General features: G+C 36.0%; 1 protein-coding gene across 6 annotated transcripts in view; it reads right to left on the reverse strand.

Annotated features, from left to right (window-relative positions):
• Positions 1-13,395, reverse strand: part of LRCH1 (leucine rich repeats and calponin homology domain containing 1) — a 133,347-nt gene that overhangs the window by 4,162 nt on the left and 115,790 nt on the right. For 5 of the 6 annotated variants that reach the window (XR_013926094.1, XR_013926095.1, XR_013926096.1 and 2 more), the window contains one exon: positions 8,210-8,467. The exons of the other annotated variant lie outside the window; for it this stretch is intronic. The gene's annotated coding sequence lies outside the window, so the exon portion shown is untranslated. The remainder of the gene's footprint in view (positions 1-8,209; positions 8,468-13,395) is intronic. 6 annotated transcript variants of the gene reach the window in all.

Here is a 13,395-nt window from a genome sequence, read left to right on the forward strand (position 1 = left end):
TCCAGTGGGCCACAGCTCCATCAGAACTGTACCAGTATTCAGCTGCTGCTCCACTTCTTCTGATGTTTATGACTTTCTTTTTTTAATATTCCCTTTATGCACAACCAACACTTAGCCTGCTTAATTTTTTTGCTAAGTTCCTCACACTCCACTCCAGCCTCAATGAGAGAAAAACTGCAAAACTTACCTATTAAACTACTGAACCTAAAAAGCGAGACACGAACTATTCACAATCATGGCATCTGATACTGATAACTGTAATTTATCTGTATCTTATGTTGACATTTTATATTTACTAAAGTTGTTTTAATATTTATTATTTTATGTTTTAAAGATTTTTTTAAACTTAATTTGTAATTTCTTTATTTTTTTTAGGTTTGTAGTTATAGCCCAGAACACCAAGTGCTGTGGATTCCCTTCTGCACACACAGACCCAAGAAACAATTTCACACAGGTAATTTTCAAGGAGCTTGGCTGACTACGTCTGTGAGAGACGGACAACACAGATTTCTGCACATGGAAGATGCTGCAACATTCTGGCAATCTGCTAATGCTGGGTTTCCACTCCATTGAGTTTGTGGATTCTGATTCACATTGACCAAACAGCTGCGGCACCTGCTGCCCATCGCTGCCTGCTACCGAGGCCCCTCTGCTGGAGCTGTCTGCCCAGTCCGCGCAAAGGAATATCCCCATCTTGCAGCCATTCCAGTTCATCACCCAGATTTCCATTTCAAACCTACCCTAAACTGGTCATTTAAGACACCGGGTTCTGCAGTTCATTCTTGTTTGCTCTTCTGGCTGCGATACTGACCTTCAAGTTGTCAGAGACTGTTCTCCCCAAGCTTTTATTCCTCTGGAAAAAAGTATCTTTTCCAGAGGAATATATAAATATATTCTAGGATGCAATCTCCTTAACTGATACTTGATTAGCACTGGAGTAGCTACAAAAGAAGGTAGAGATAATGATATGAAATAAAACTTAAAAAAAACCCAACACTGAAATATTTCTACTTCAAATGTATGATTTTTACCAAACATTTAGTCAATCTAACATCTTGGGTCACAGTTCATCCAAAAATCTACAATGCTCTGATTCTGTTAATTTTTAAAAAAATTACATTCATCTATTTATTGAGAATGCAAATCAGACATCTGAAGTGAAATGTTATTCTCTCCACTCTTTTCTACTCCTTTCCAGTGCCCTTGCACAGTAGGCTCTTGTAGGCCACCAAGTCTGTGCAACAACGTGCCAATATTTCATTAGTCTTCCGTGCTAGACAAAAGGCATTGAATAGTAATGCCTGCTGAATCCAGTGTCTGAAAACTAAGTGATCAGTGTTACAAGGGTGAAGGGTAAGGATTGAATCACAAATCCCAGCCCCAAAACAACCTATCTTGCTAGGTATTTATGTTTGCAAATACTTTAAATTATTCTATTGAAGCCAAATTTGCTGAAAGAGCCACAGTTCGGGATGCTTCCTTTAGAAAATCTTAAGTTCTAAACTTACCATTTTTGTGGCACCTTACAGCTCTCAAAGAACTGTTCTGTCATGCTTTCTTGCTAGGAATTTTGCAATTGTTTATAAGCACATTTTCACTAAAAGCATAAAGGGGGTGTATGCCCCATTTCATATAAAACCCCCATCCAAAATAATTTCTCTCCTTTTAAAGACGTTATCTAATTCTTTTAAATCCATTAGTAATCTGGTTTGTATAGAACAACCTCTCTCCCCCTGCTGTATTTACAAGATGCATACTCAAATAAGGAAAGCTATTTAAGGACACCTATTAAAAATAAGACTGTACAACTGTGTTCTAGGAGTGAGAAGTTTCACAGCATGTTACTTTTTTTATATTATGCAGAATTTTTCATTAGCCCTTGAAACATATACAATTGACAGCCTTCTCTTATTAAGCAGAAGGTGAAACTTGGTTAATATTTCATAATTCTGCAGTTAAACATGTGGCTATGATGAACGTTCCAGAACTGACGAGACCTACACCATCTCCTAGATATGACAGGCTTCATCTTAATGTGACACAAATCAATTCTCTCATTTAAGCCCTAATCACTACCTCCAAAACTTTGTTGATGGCTTTCATCAAAGCTGCCTCAAATACTTCTCAAATTACAGCTTTAGAGCCATTTACTTAATTCTTCTCAGAATAAGAAAAATCAAATCCTGCCAAGGATGGAATCCAGAGCACACTGATCATCAACTCAGCTTTCTGCATAACAGCAGCTACCTTGGGCCAAGATCCCAGGTGCCTCAGTCTGCTATTCCTGCAGCGCTGTCCATTTTCCATGCTCTGTCTCACGTTCTAACCCACTGCAGCTGCTATCTGGAAATCACTGACAGTAGAGCTGTGAAGCTGACACCATGAAGATTTCAAAACTTTTCTTAAATCCTGGAATTTTGAGACAATACCAACCGATTTTGAGCCTGACCAATCAAGAGAAGAACTCACCTATGACTGAGGACACTCAACCTCACCCACTTCTCCCACCTTTGATAGGATTTCTATCTCTTTTACATTGGTATCAAACCCGTAACACTTCAATATAGTAGTATGAATCACCTCTCTAAAAACACCCTTGTTGAAACCATCACTGAACAACCAGAAAGAGAGACATTATAACTGGCTATTAATCCTCAAGACCAGCCTAAAAATCTTGAAAAACAATTGTGGAGGGAAGAGCTGCCACTCCACTCACAGCAGCATGAATATTTCTCTTCTCCATCTACTACAACAACGAAGATCTATTTTTTTTTTAATGTCTTTTTTTCTTCCTAAGAACACAGAGGAACTTAATGACTTATTGTAAGCAAAGCGCTTTCTACAGGCACATAGCTATTTTGAATGGGTAGAGGTATTTTCAAACTCATCATGAAGCAAAAGAACAAGTTCCTTTTGATGAAGAAAAAAAAAAAGGTACAAAAAGGAGGAAGCAGCCAGGAGGCTGAGTCACAAAGCAACACAAAAAGACAGTACAACAGGTGTACCCACAAACACAGACGTGTGCACGTGCTTGGCAAAGCAAGTTTCTAATCCTGGAACAAAGCGTCTGATTTAGATGGTGTAGAAGAAAACCAGGAATACACAAGGACACTAATCCCACAAGGATAAGTGACACACTACACACACATATCTATTTGCTTTGACATCAGGTGACTTCAAAGTCAAGACAACTGTTTGAATTGGTTTATGCTTAGGCAAGCAGCTTGGCAATTCAGATACAGTAGTATTAATCAAAAAAGTAATTATTTTCATTATGTCAAATGGGCAAGTAGTGAAATGACCACATCATAACAACAGCAGGGCCCAGCTGTATTTGTTAGCAAAACCACAGAGCAATGGGATTCTACAATTTGGCAAGAGCCTTTATCTTTATTCCTTGTATTTGTAGGATGTGGGATTTCAGATCTAGAGGTGAAAGAGACAATATATTCACAAAACAATGAAATACGGGAATGCATAGTTTCTCCAAGGACAAGTTAAAACAGTAAGTCATGTAATGCCCATCATTTACTATTTGGAGCCAACTACTCTGAAATAGGAAGTCAGTGAAAGAAACATCAAGGTCTTATTAAGTAAACTTATATGAAATTTTGTTAGGTCAAGGCCAAGTTTTCTTTCTAAAGAGCTGAAAATACAGAAAATATTTACTTTTTCACATATCTAAGGGAATTTGAAATTATGTCTTTTTATATATTTTTTCTTAACTACTATTACTGATGATGTCTGTATATGCCCTGAAGATACTATTTGAGGTGCAAAAGAAAAAAGCAGAAGATAAAAAAAGCACAGTAATTCAGGTTATAGGTAGATTTCATGATTCTTTTCTTTTAATTTCTGATTGAGAGATTAGTATATTTTGTAAAGTATACACATGACTAGATTTGAAAAAGCAAAAAAAAAGAACAAAACCCAGACCTTCAATACTGGAGCTACAATTCTGTATTTGGAGTCGTAGCCAGTTTGATGTCTAAATATGTGCATCTTCTGAATATGTAATAAATTGCATAATTTTATTATAAAATTATAAAATATAAAAACTGTATTTTTTTGTATGGTAGGCTTTGGACCCTTTTACAGATTCTGGCCTTGAGCCATAAAATTTTAAAAGTAGACCGTATATTTTGCCAAAATGCTTCAGTTTCATTATAACATGCTAAGAAAACAGTGACCTGAAACTGCAAGGAACAAAAAAATTAATAAAGACAGAGACACACGAAACAGTGAGAGAAAATGTATACTCACAGGGGAAATATCAATTATACCATTACCTTAGATATTAAATTCTGAGAGATGATGTGAAGGAATGAAAGTGTTTTGTATCGAAGTAGAATGGGTCATTACCTTAAAGCAAGTTTATACTGCTCCTTCTGCATAATGCAGCTTATGTGCTAGAAATGCAGGAAATTGCAAAGGTTTACAAAACCTGCTCTACTGTTTTTTCTAAACCTGCACCTAGGACTGCTTTCATTATTTTTTTATATATATAAATTATTTTTGTAGCAGTAATAAAATGCTAAGAATACTTCTTTTTGTGAAAAAAGATTACTTGGCAATAATTTGGAAACTTATTAATGTATACAAAATAGAACACTGGATATTTGCCCAGGTCTAATTCAATCCCCATTCACATTACATGTAAGTTTCAGAAAACCCACTAGGAACACAATAGAATCCATATGCAGCTTTCAGCTGCAAAAGCTTCCTAATAGACAAGAAATAGGCATTTGAAGACTACTACACTGCACTTGAAGATATTTATCTGTTTTCTTGGTCAAGGAAAAAGAAAGCCAAATCCTCACATCAAAATGCCATTTGTAATACAGTGCAAACACATTTTACCTGCATGTATATCCACTACAATATGTATTTATTACTTTATTGCAGTATGGATAAGATTACCTCCACAGGATAAAAGAGAAGTCAGTATGCTGGGCACAGTACAGATTGGAGTAGACCAATTTATGAAGAAATCAGTTTGAAAATATCTGATTATTTTCTCCCAATAGAAAAAAAAAACTGAATGGGGAAAGAAATGGGGGAGCAAATATTATTCATGTTATCAATGAATATGTGGGTGATCTACAATGTACACTGTTTTCAAACCCAAGGTCATCAACTCAATCACGTGACTGGCTGTGCGTGGTAAGTACCAATTGTATATAACTGAATGTCTCAATATTGCTATCTCCTCAAAGGTGAAGAACCACCAGTCAGCTGAAACGTTAAGTTTCCCAACGACTAAAGCCACAAGAACAGCAGCACAGAAACAGGACTCTGCATTTAGCAAATAATCCATCAGATTAATGAGCTACTTCTATGTTTTAGTTTCCACCTCCCCATTTAGTGGGAGAATTACTGGCTTCAGGGATGGGCAGACAGATATTTTTCACATTCGCATTATGTTTGAAATATATTTTGAGAAACATTACAATATGTACACTTAGGAGAAACGTAAGGGTACATATTATTGTTCTTTACCCTCTAAGATTTATGTATATTTGGAAGTTTTAACAATAACCAGAAAAAAATACGAAACCGGATAAGCTTCATGTACGGTAGTAAGGCTGTGCTTGTCATGAAGCAAGTATGCTCGTTTTTCACAGTCCGGTTCAAGATGGCTTCAACTCCATAACTACAAGAAAGTGAAGAAAGTACTTGTAATGTTACACTAGTTACTGTATATTATCATAGTTGAGAACAGTGAGAAAATGTACTCTAAGTAACTAAAAGACAACTGTTTGCATAGTAAGCATTTGTAAAGTTAAAACTTTGGACAAGTTTGAGAGTTACGTGTCATTATGACTGGGACCTGTCAGTTGGTCTACATTGGCACAACAGTCTCTAACCCAGTGTCTAGTTTGATGAAACACTCAAAAACACTGAAGACATGAACTTCCATTTCTGTAGACTGGAAATGCAAGACACAGTGATCTGCTACTTCTCCCACCTCCCTCCCAAAGCTGGTGGATACAGTGGATAATCAGATACAATATTAGACAATAAGACAGATGTGTACTATTGGATGGTGGCAACAGCTTTGACCACCCAATTATCTAATTTCAAAAACGTTAAAATATACTGATACATGCAGATTGGTCCTATATAAGGAGTGGCACAACACAAAGCATTGACAGGAGACCTGTTTACCACTTACGGGAGCCGGAGTAATATCCCAGCCCTAGAGAAGACATCACTTTTGTCTCAAATACCAAAACTGGATTATAAGGAATCATACAGTTGATAGATTCTGTACTGATTCAACCTTTACGTCACTTTCTCAGTTTCACCAGAAAAGCAACTTTGTTAAAACAAGGCAACCAAATAAAGACAAAGATCTGCTGAAAGTGGAAGCTTAAATGTCAGGCTCTGACCCTGAGTAAGCAAGTGTCCGGTGTTGGACTCACTGAAACTAGACACACCGTTAAAAGACAGGCATGTGCAGGATGAGGGCACAGGTCTATAGCTACACACCCTTCTCCTCAAGCATAGAGACCCTAGAAGCACTCACTGAACTCATGCCTGGTGGCAGAAGACACTCTCTACAATAGACCTGTTATATGTATGCACTAGAAGATGCTAGACACCAAACCCTTTAAAAACATTGGATTTATCCAGAGTCTGGAATTAATTTTTCCATTTTAAAATATCTAATTATACATTTCATCCTTTTTATATATGTGTGTGTATATATATATTTGAGCCATAGACCCCAGGAATAGAACCTGAATTTTTAAATAAAATTTTACAAGTATCTATGGAATGGGGACATTTATAGTATAGCACTAAATCATAACCATATGGACAGAATAATCAGTAACATACATGCTGTTATGCTAGTTATCCTCTAAAGGTCTATAGGTGATTTTTTCAGATACTAGGCAGTGAGAAATGAGTGTATGTATTTAACATACACAAAACTGAGATCCTTTGGTTAGCCAGCCTGAGACCGAATTACAAATATACTCAACAGCATCGAGGTCAATATTGCAGTGTCAATTATAGGTTTATATTCAAGGTTTTATATTTTGCAATCAATTTTAATTTTTATACTTCATGTTGATAAGGATTTTTAAAAAATATTTATAAAACTTGAATAAGACAATATATATATTAGATGAACAGAACACAGGAAGGGAAACGGAGGTCATCAGTCCAGCACTCTAACCACAGGCAGAGTTCAAACACACCAAAACGCCTCGAGGCTAATGTTTGTTTAACCTATTCTTTAAAACCTCCTAGGATGGAAAATCTAGAGTGTTCCCAGATGATCTGTTTTTTTAGCTAAGTTGTCTTTGTTACATTCATTACACAAACAAACAAACATTACCTGCATTTTCACAGGTGATGAAACAGACAAGATAGTGACGGACTTGCTTGATGTCACACATAAGAATGGCAGATACAGGGATCTAACAGCTTATCCTCAAACTGTCTAATTGTATCACACTGTACTCCACAATCTTCATCCTGAAACATTCTAAAGTCCTTTGCGTATTATGGGTTGCTCATACCCACTACTAATTTACAATCATCTTTGGGATATTACAGCAAGTGTTTAAAAGCAGTTCAACACTGCTTTGTGCAACAGAAGAAAAAGATTATCCTATGGAATCTGGAGGAAAACAAAATGTAAGTAGGAAAACATCACTACTCCAGTATGGAATTTAATTGGAACAATAAAGATGACCAACAATCTTTAAAGTTACAGTACTCTTATTAATCTAAAGGATTAAAAATTAACAGTAATTTCAAAGCTAGTTCTCCAAGTGCTCTTAACACAATGTACGTTGAGATAATTGGCATCAACTCAGAAAATACTATCATCTGTTGAAGTGCCACCTCAGTTGCTTCAATACCTGCAGCATTCTTGGATCTTCACAAAAAGTAAGAGGCTCAGTTCCATTTCTCTTGTGATACACATCTAGCCTACACCCAAAACGGGGATAAGAGTAGCATCACTGCTTTAACACATTTAATGTGTAGTCTAGGCAACATAAAAGAAAACAAACTATAAATAAAGAGGTACATAAGCTCTTAAACTAGAGCTGGAGGGGACAGAAGAGATGGGACTCGCCTTCAAGATGCTACTCCCTCTCTCCCCTATATCAAGAGATTAATAAAGATATTACACGGAAGGGAAGCAAGGGAAAGGGAGAAGTTCGCAAGACAAAGGAAGGAAATTAAGTACCTGTAATTTGTCAGAGACAAAGCAGAAAGTTTGTGTGCACATGCGAACAGGTTATGCTGTTAGCACATTCCAGTGATAAGTTATATACATCAAGACTATAAAAAGTATGTGAAAAAGACAAAAGCCTATTAGATCCCAGGAGCGAAAGGTAGAAGTTGATTGTGGGGTTTTCTCCCCGAGGGCGAGCAGAGTGTCAACAGTCTTTCGAATGTGACGAATATCCGACTGCAGGATGTCATACGGAGAGCAGAGGTCAGCCTATCCCGAAGGGCAGCCATTAGAACAGAAAAAAACAGTGCATAAAATTAAAAATAGAAAAATAGAAAGATATTGATAAATAAGTTATCATAATATTCTAGCATAAACATGTAGGAATAGTTTCTTCCTAGTACTGCCTTAGTCACTAGACATCCAAGCTTTCTTTTATTTCCTCTAAATACTGAAGCTATCGTATAATATCAGAACGTTATGATAGAAAAGCTCAGGCCTTCAAATCCTTTCAAAATTATGCCCAGATACACAAGGGTGAGAAGGTGCATGTGATCCACTTATTCCAATGAGATTTGCACACCTTTGTCCACCTGGGCCTTATTCAAATGCTTAAATGGAACCAGTTCTAAAATCTAACTTACATAATAGCAAACAGTGGGTTAGAAAGCTGTTAAAAGCACAAGCAGCAGCAACATGAAGTCTCAAGAAACAGGACTTAAAGAAATTGTCAGAAGTATGCAAAATTCTCTATGATAATAATCTAAAACTTGGTATTCAAATATCATCTTAAACAATTCACTGGGATGGAAACTGAAAAAGTCAATGTAGCATTTACTATACTTCAATTTTAATAAAGTTTCTAAACTGAAAAATTTGACACTAAATTCCCTAGGTAGCATTTTAAGTTATCAGCAGGTTAGATACCCATACATTTTTGGGAAAGTATCAATGACTTCATGTAGCCATTTACTCTAGACTAGCTATACAAGATGAAGTGTAATATGTAATAATAATATTAATATGCACACATAATATTTAACATTAAAATAAAACTAAGCAACAACTAGTACTTTCAAAACGCAATGTATGATATAACATTTCACACTGCAAATGAGGCCTTACTATCAGAGATGGTGAATACTTACTGAATAAAATGACACAAAGAAAGAGATCCCCTGTTTCAGAGGAACACTATGTTTCTTTAGTAGCTTTTCAGTCTCACTTGCTTAAGGAACTGACAGCACACCCAATAAATGAAGACATGGAAATTCAGATGTCTGTTTTCTGTTAGTGCAAAGCTTCAAGGTCTAGTTGGCAATAAATCAAACTTCAAAATATTTAAAAGGCCCTTGTATTCTGAAAAGTGACTAGCAAAACTGGAAGTCAGAACTGTCATTCATACACAAGAAAAAAACTATTATTTTTTTCTTTTTCTTTTTTTGCTTACCATGACTGGTTCTACCTTTAACAGGAATTAAAAGCTGCAAAATTTTAGTGTTGTTACTTAGACCAGCAGACAAAGAGAGGGGTAAAACCACCCTGCCTAGCAAAAAACACTGCTATTTTAACTGTCATTTTTCAGAACTTTTTTCAACTTAAAATTCGTTTAATAATGAACTTCAATGCAACTCTATATGGATTTTTCTAAAGGATGAAAACTCACACACAGAATAAAATAGGCTGATCTTGTTTAAAAATGGGATAGGTCTAGTACTGTATTCAAGAACATCTACAGCCACAAGCTGCTTACCAGAGAAACTAGTTTTAGGGCAAACAAACTACTTGCGACTATCAACTATGTAATATAGATTGCACTTTTACCAAAGACACCAATAAACCCAGCTGGGTTAATTTTAGAACAGCATACAAGACTCAATTCCTACTTGTTGCAAATACATCCCAAAAATAAATATCTAAGATGCATTGAGGTGAAATTCAGATTAACAAAATGTCAGAACGAACATTTCCATCTGCTCCCCCCCCCAAAAAAAAAACCAACCCAAACCCACAAAAACCCAACAACCAAACCAACAACTAAAACCCCACCAAAATCCAAGTTCCTACTGCAGTCAAATGGAGAAGGAATTAATTTCAGAGTTAAAGAATGACAGCTGGTAATGGGTTGAATTTTTACAGAGTGAAGAACTTGCTAAGCAGAGATTAACATACTGAGCAGTGTACAGAAGCCAGTGTACAAAACCAGCCAACACATGCAGTAGGAATTTCCTATGGGAACTGCCATGCTGTGCTTTAGTGAAATTCAGTGAAACCTGGGGAAATCTGAGAAGTGTCTGATCATTTTTGCTTATTTTTGTGTGTTCTGTGACAATGGATAATTTGTTGTTACATTAACATCTTAAGTAAAATGTTCATATTGTATGTATCAAACTTCTGTAATGTAACTCTAGATAAAAACAATCCAACAGCTTTTCATTAATGGTGAATGTATTTCCATTTAAGTTACCAGAATTTTACAGAAGCTGTGAAATTAAAATACCAAACTAAAACACAACATCATGAAATAGTGAAAAAGTACATGACCCCCACCAAGTCTCAGAAGACATCCACCCACCCATCACAAGCACTGCCCTTCTCATTTAGGAGACTGAAATTATTACTACTAAGAACTTTTTAGTTCTTATATACGTATAAATACATATTCTTAATCACTATGTTTATGGACTGATTTTTTGTGTCTATGAAGCTATGTAATTAAATCATACAGCTGCCGAAATCATGCACGCAGAATAAACACAGTAAGTCAGAAGTGGAATGACAAAAGCATAACCAGCTATTTGTGTGTACAAACCACCCTCATTCTAGACGCTCCTGCAGTGACTGTGAACAACATTTCAAAAACCAACCTCCTCAAATTTTGACTCTGGTAAAAAAAAGGCAAGAGTAAGTTTGCATAAGTGCATTAAAGAAAGAATGAAGTCTGTAGGGCATATGCACTATACTCAAAACACAAGCTAAAGGGACCTCAGAATTATGTTTTCAGTACTCCAGCTGACAGCAGACCGAACCACTTAACCCCACACTGTAGGCCAAATAGTGTACATCACCGAGCCCAGAACAGAAGGGTGGAGGAAAGGAGTCATACCTGATAAAACTTACTGCAACTTCATGGATGTCTCATGATGAAACTATGGAGAAGTAACTGATTATGTGAATTGATCAAACGACAAGCATAAGTGGTAATGAAAATATACCTTGCATTAAAGCGAGAAACATGATTACCAGTTGAGCAACTCATAGGTGGATAGAAGGTAAAACACCTGACACACTCTGCTTGGTCGCTTTTTTAACTTTGTTCTGCCAGTTTTAGCATACAAAAGCCTCCTGTTTTTTTCTGTTTGTTTTACTTAACTGGCAATTCCTACACTAACACAAGTCATGCCAATTTTTAGAATAATCCGGCTGACACTGGAATACAGTGAAAACCTAGTTTTCAGAGGAGGTGTTGAGACACAGTAACAGCTCCTGTTTGCAGGACTCAAAAGTCACAGGAGAGGGCACAGCTAAGCTTTTTGTGATCTGAATCTTCGTACGATGATTTGAGATCCAAAAAGCCATTTCTTACCATCACATTCCTTTTTGTTCAGTATGTGTACACCAAGTAGCTGATTGAAAATTGAGAGGTGAGGCAGAAGTCTCTTCATTCCCACTCGAGAAATAACTTATCCTACTAAATTGTGCTGCACCATTACTCAGCATGCTGGAACACAGAAGCTCAATAAACCATGCTGTAACAACTAGCTATGAAAGATCTCATTTTATCACTACCTTTTATCATTTTATCAATTACCATTCTAGTGTTAATAATGATAACACGTCTATCTTTTTTTCAAGCTACATGAAGACTGACAAGATGTGTCTGTGTATGTGGGGAAAGACTCTCCTTTTCTTAAAAATAACTCTACCTAATTTCTCTGACCTGAAGAGAACCCGTAAAGGGCAAAAGATGGTCAAGTGCCTAAACTTTTAAAACACTACATTAGTGTAAGTTGCAGACCATAAAAATTGTGTCTTTGTAAAAAGATAGCTTGTGCATTTGAGCTTACATTGAAAATACTTTAATTTCTTTTTTTACAAATTGCTTAGAAGGTCATACTTTTGATATTCTATATTTGTTTGTGATTGAGAGCTAGAAGATATGCAGACCAAAACTTACAACTTTTACCTTGCAAATAACATACTGCATTTACAGTTTTGTTTTGGTCTAAATCTCACTTGAAATAAAGTAAAATTCAGCTCACCATAAATCAATTATTTTTTTCCTTTTGACAAGAATATTTGTTAACATGATTATATGTGCATAAGAAAAAATGCTCTGCAATCTGGATTACCAAGAATAGCAGCTACCAAGAATGAAAGCTAAAGCTTTAAGTTATTGATTTACAGGTTGAAATGGGAAAGCCTATTACTTTGATACTATTATGAATACATATATATATATATATGCGCTACTAGCATGATTCTCATGTGGCAACTGACAAGTTGAAGAAATGTATACAAATACTTTCATCTTAATTTATGTATATTGTTACTGGTTTTATGAAAGAGCAGTTGAAACCAAAATACTTTAACTGACATACTTTACATAACTTTACATACATATTCATGTGATAACAATTCAGATTCTCTTGATTGTTTTTAATACATTTGGGATGAGATGTCACTAAGAAGAGTAGAACTCCAAATTGACAATTCAAAGGCCATACTTACACACAAAGAGAAATAAAACAAAAAAATAGCTTTATTTTTTAAACACAGAAAGCACAAGAGTGTGGGTGCAATATAAGTGGGTAAGCATTAAAGGTGGTGTCAGTAGTGGGTTCGTATGACACTGACAATCTACACCAGTGAATGGCACCACCCAACTGCTGCATGTCATTCTGAAAAATGCAGTAGGACAGGCACCCCCTACCTATCACACATCTACTGCCACTTGCTTATTCAGTCTGTATCAGCCAAAAATTAGGAGTGTTTGTCATTCTATTGGTATTACAGAGGGGATTAGGCAATTTGACAGTTTTTAGTTAGTGTAAAATAAGGTCTTTTGTACTTTTATAAGCAACACAGATTGTACCTTTCTTGTCATATACCTCTTGAGGGGCATAACAGACATGTTCTGAATCTTCAGTCTTTCAGATGGCTTATCTGCCACCAGCACTTTCTCACACTAAACAAAA

Source organism: Falco punctatus (assembly GCF_963210335.1).
Source record: "Falco punctatus genome assembly, chromosome: 2".
Taxonomy (NCBI): Eukaryota; Metazoa; Chordata; class Aves; order Falconiformes; family Falconidae; genus Falco; species Falco punctatus.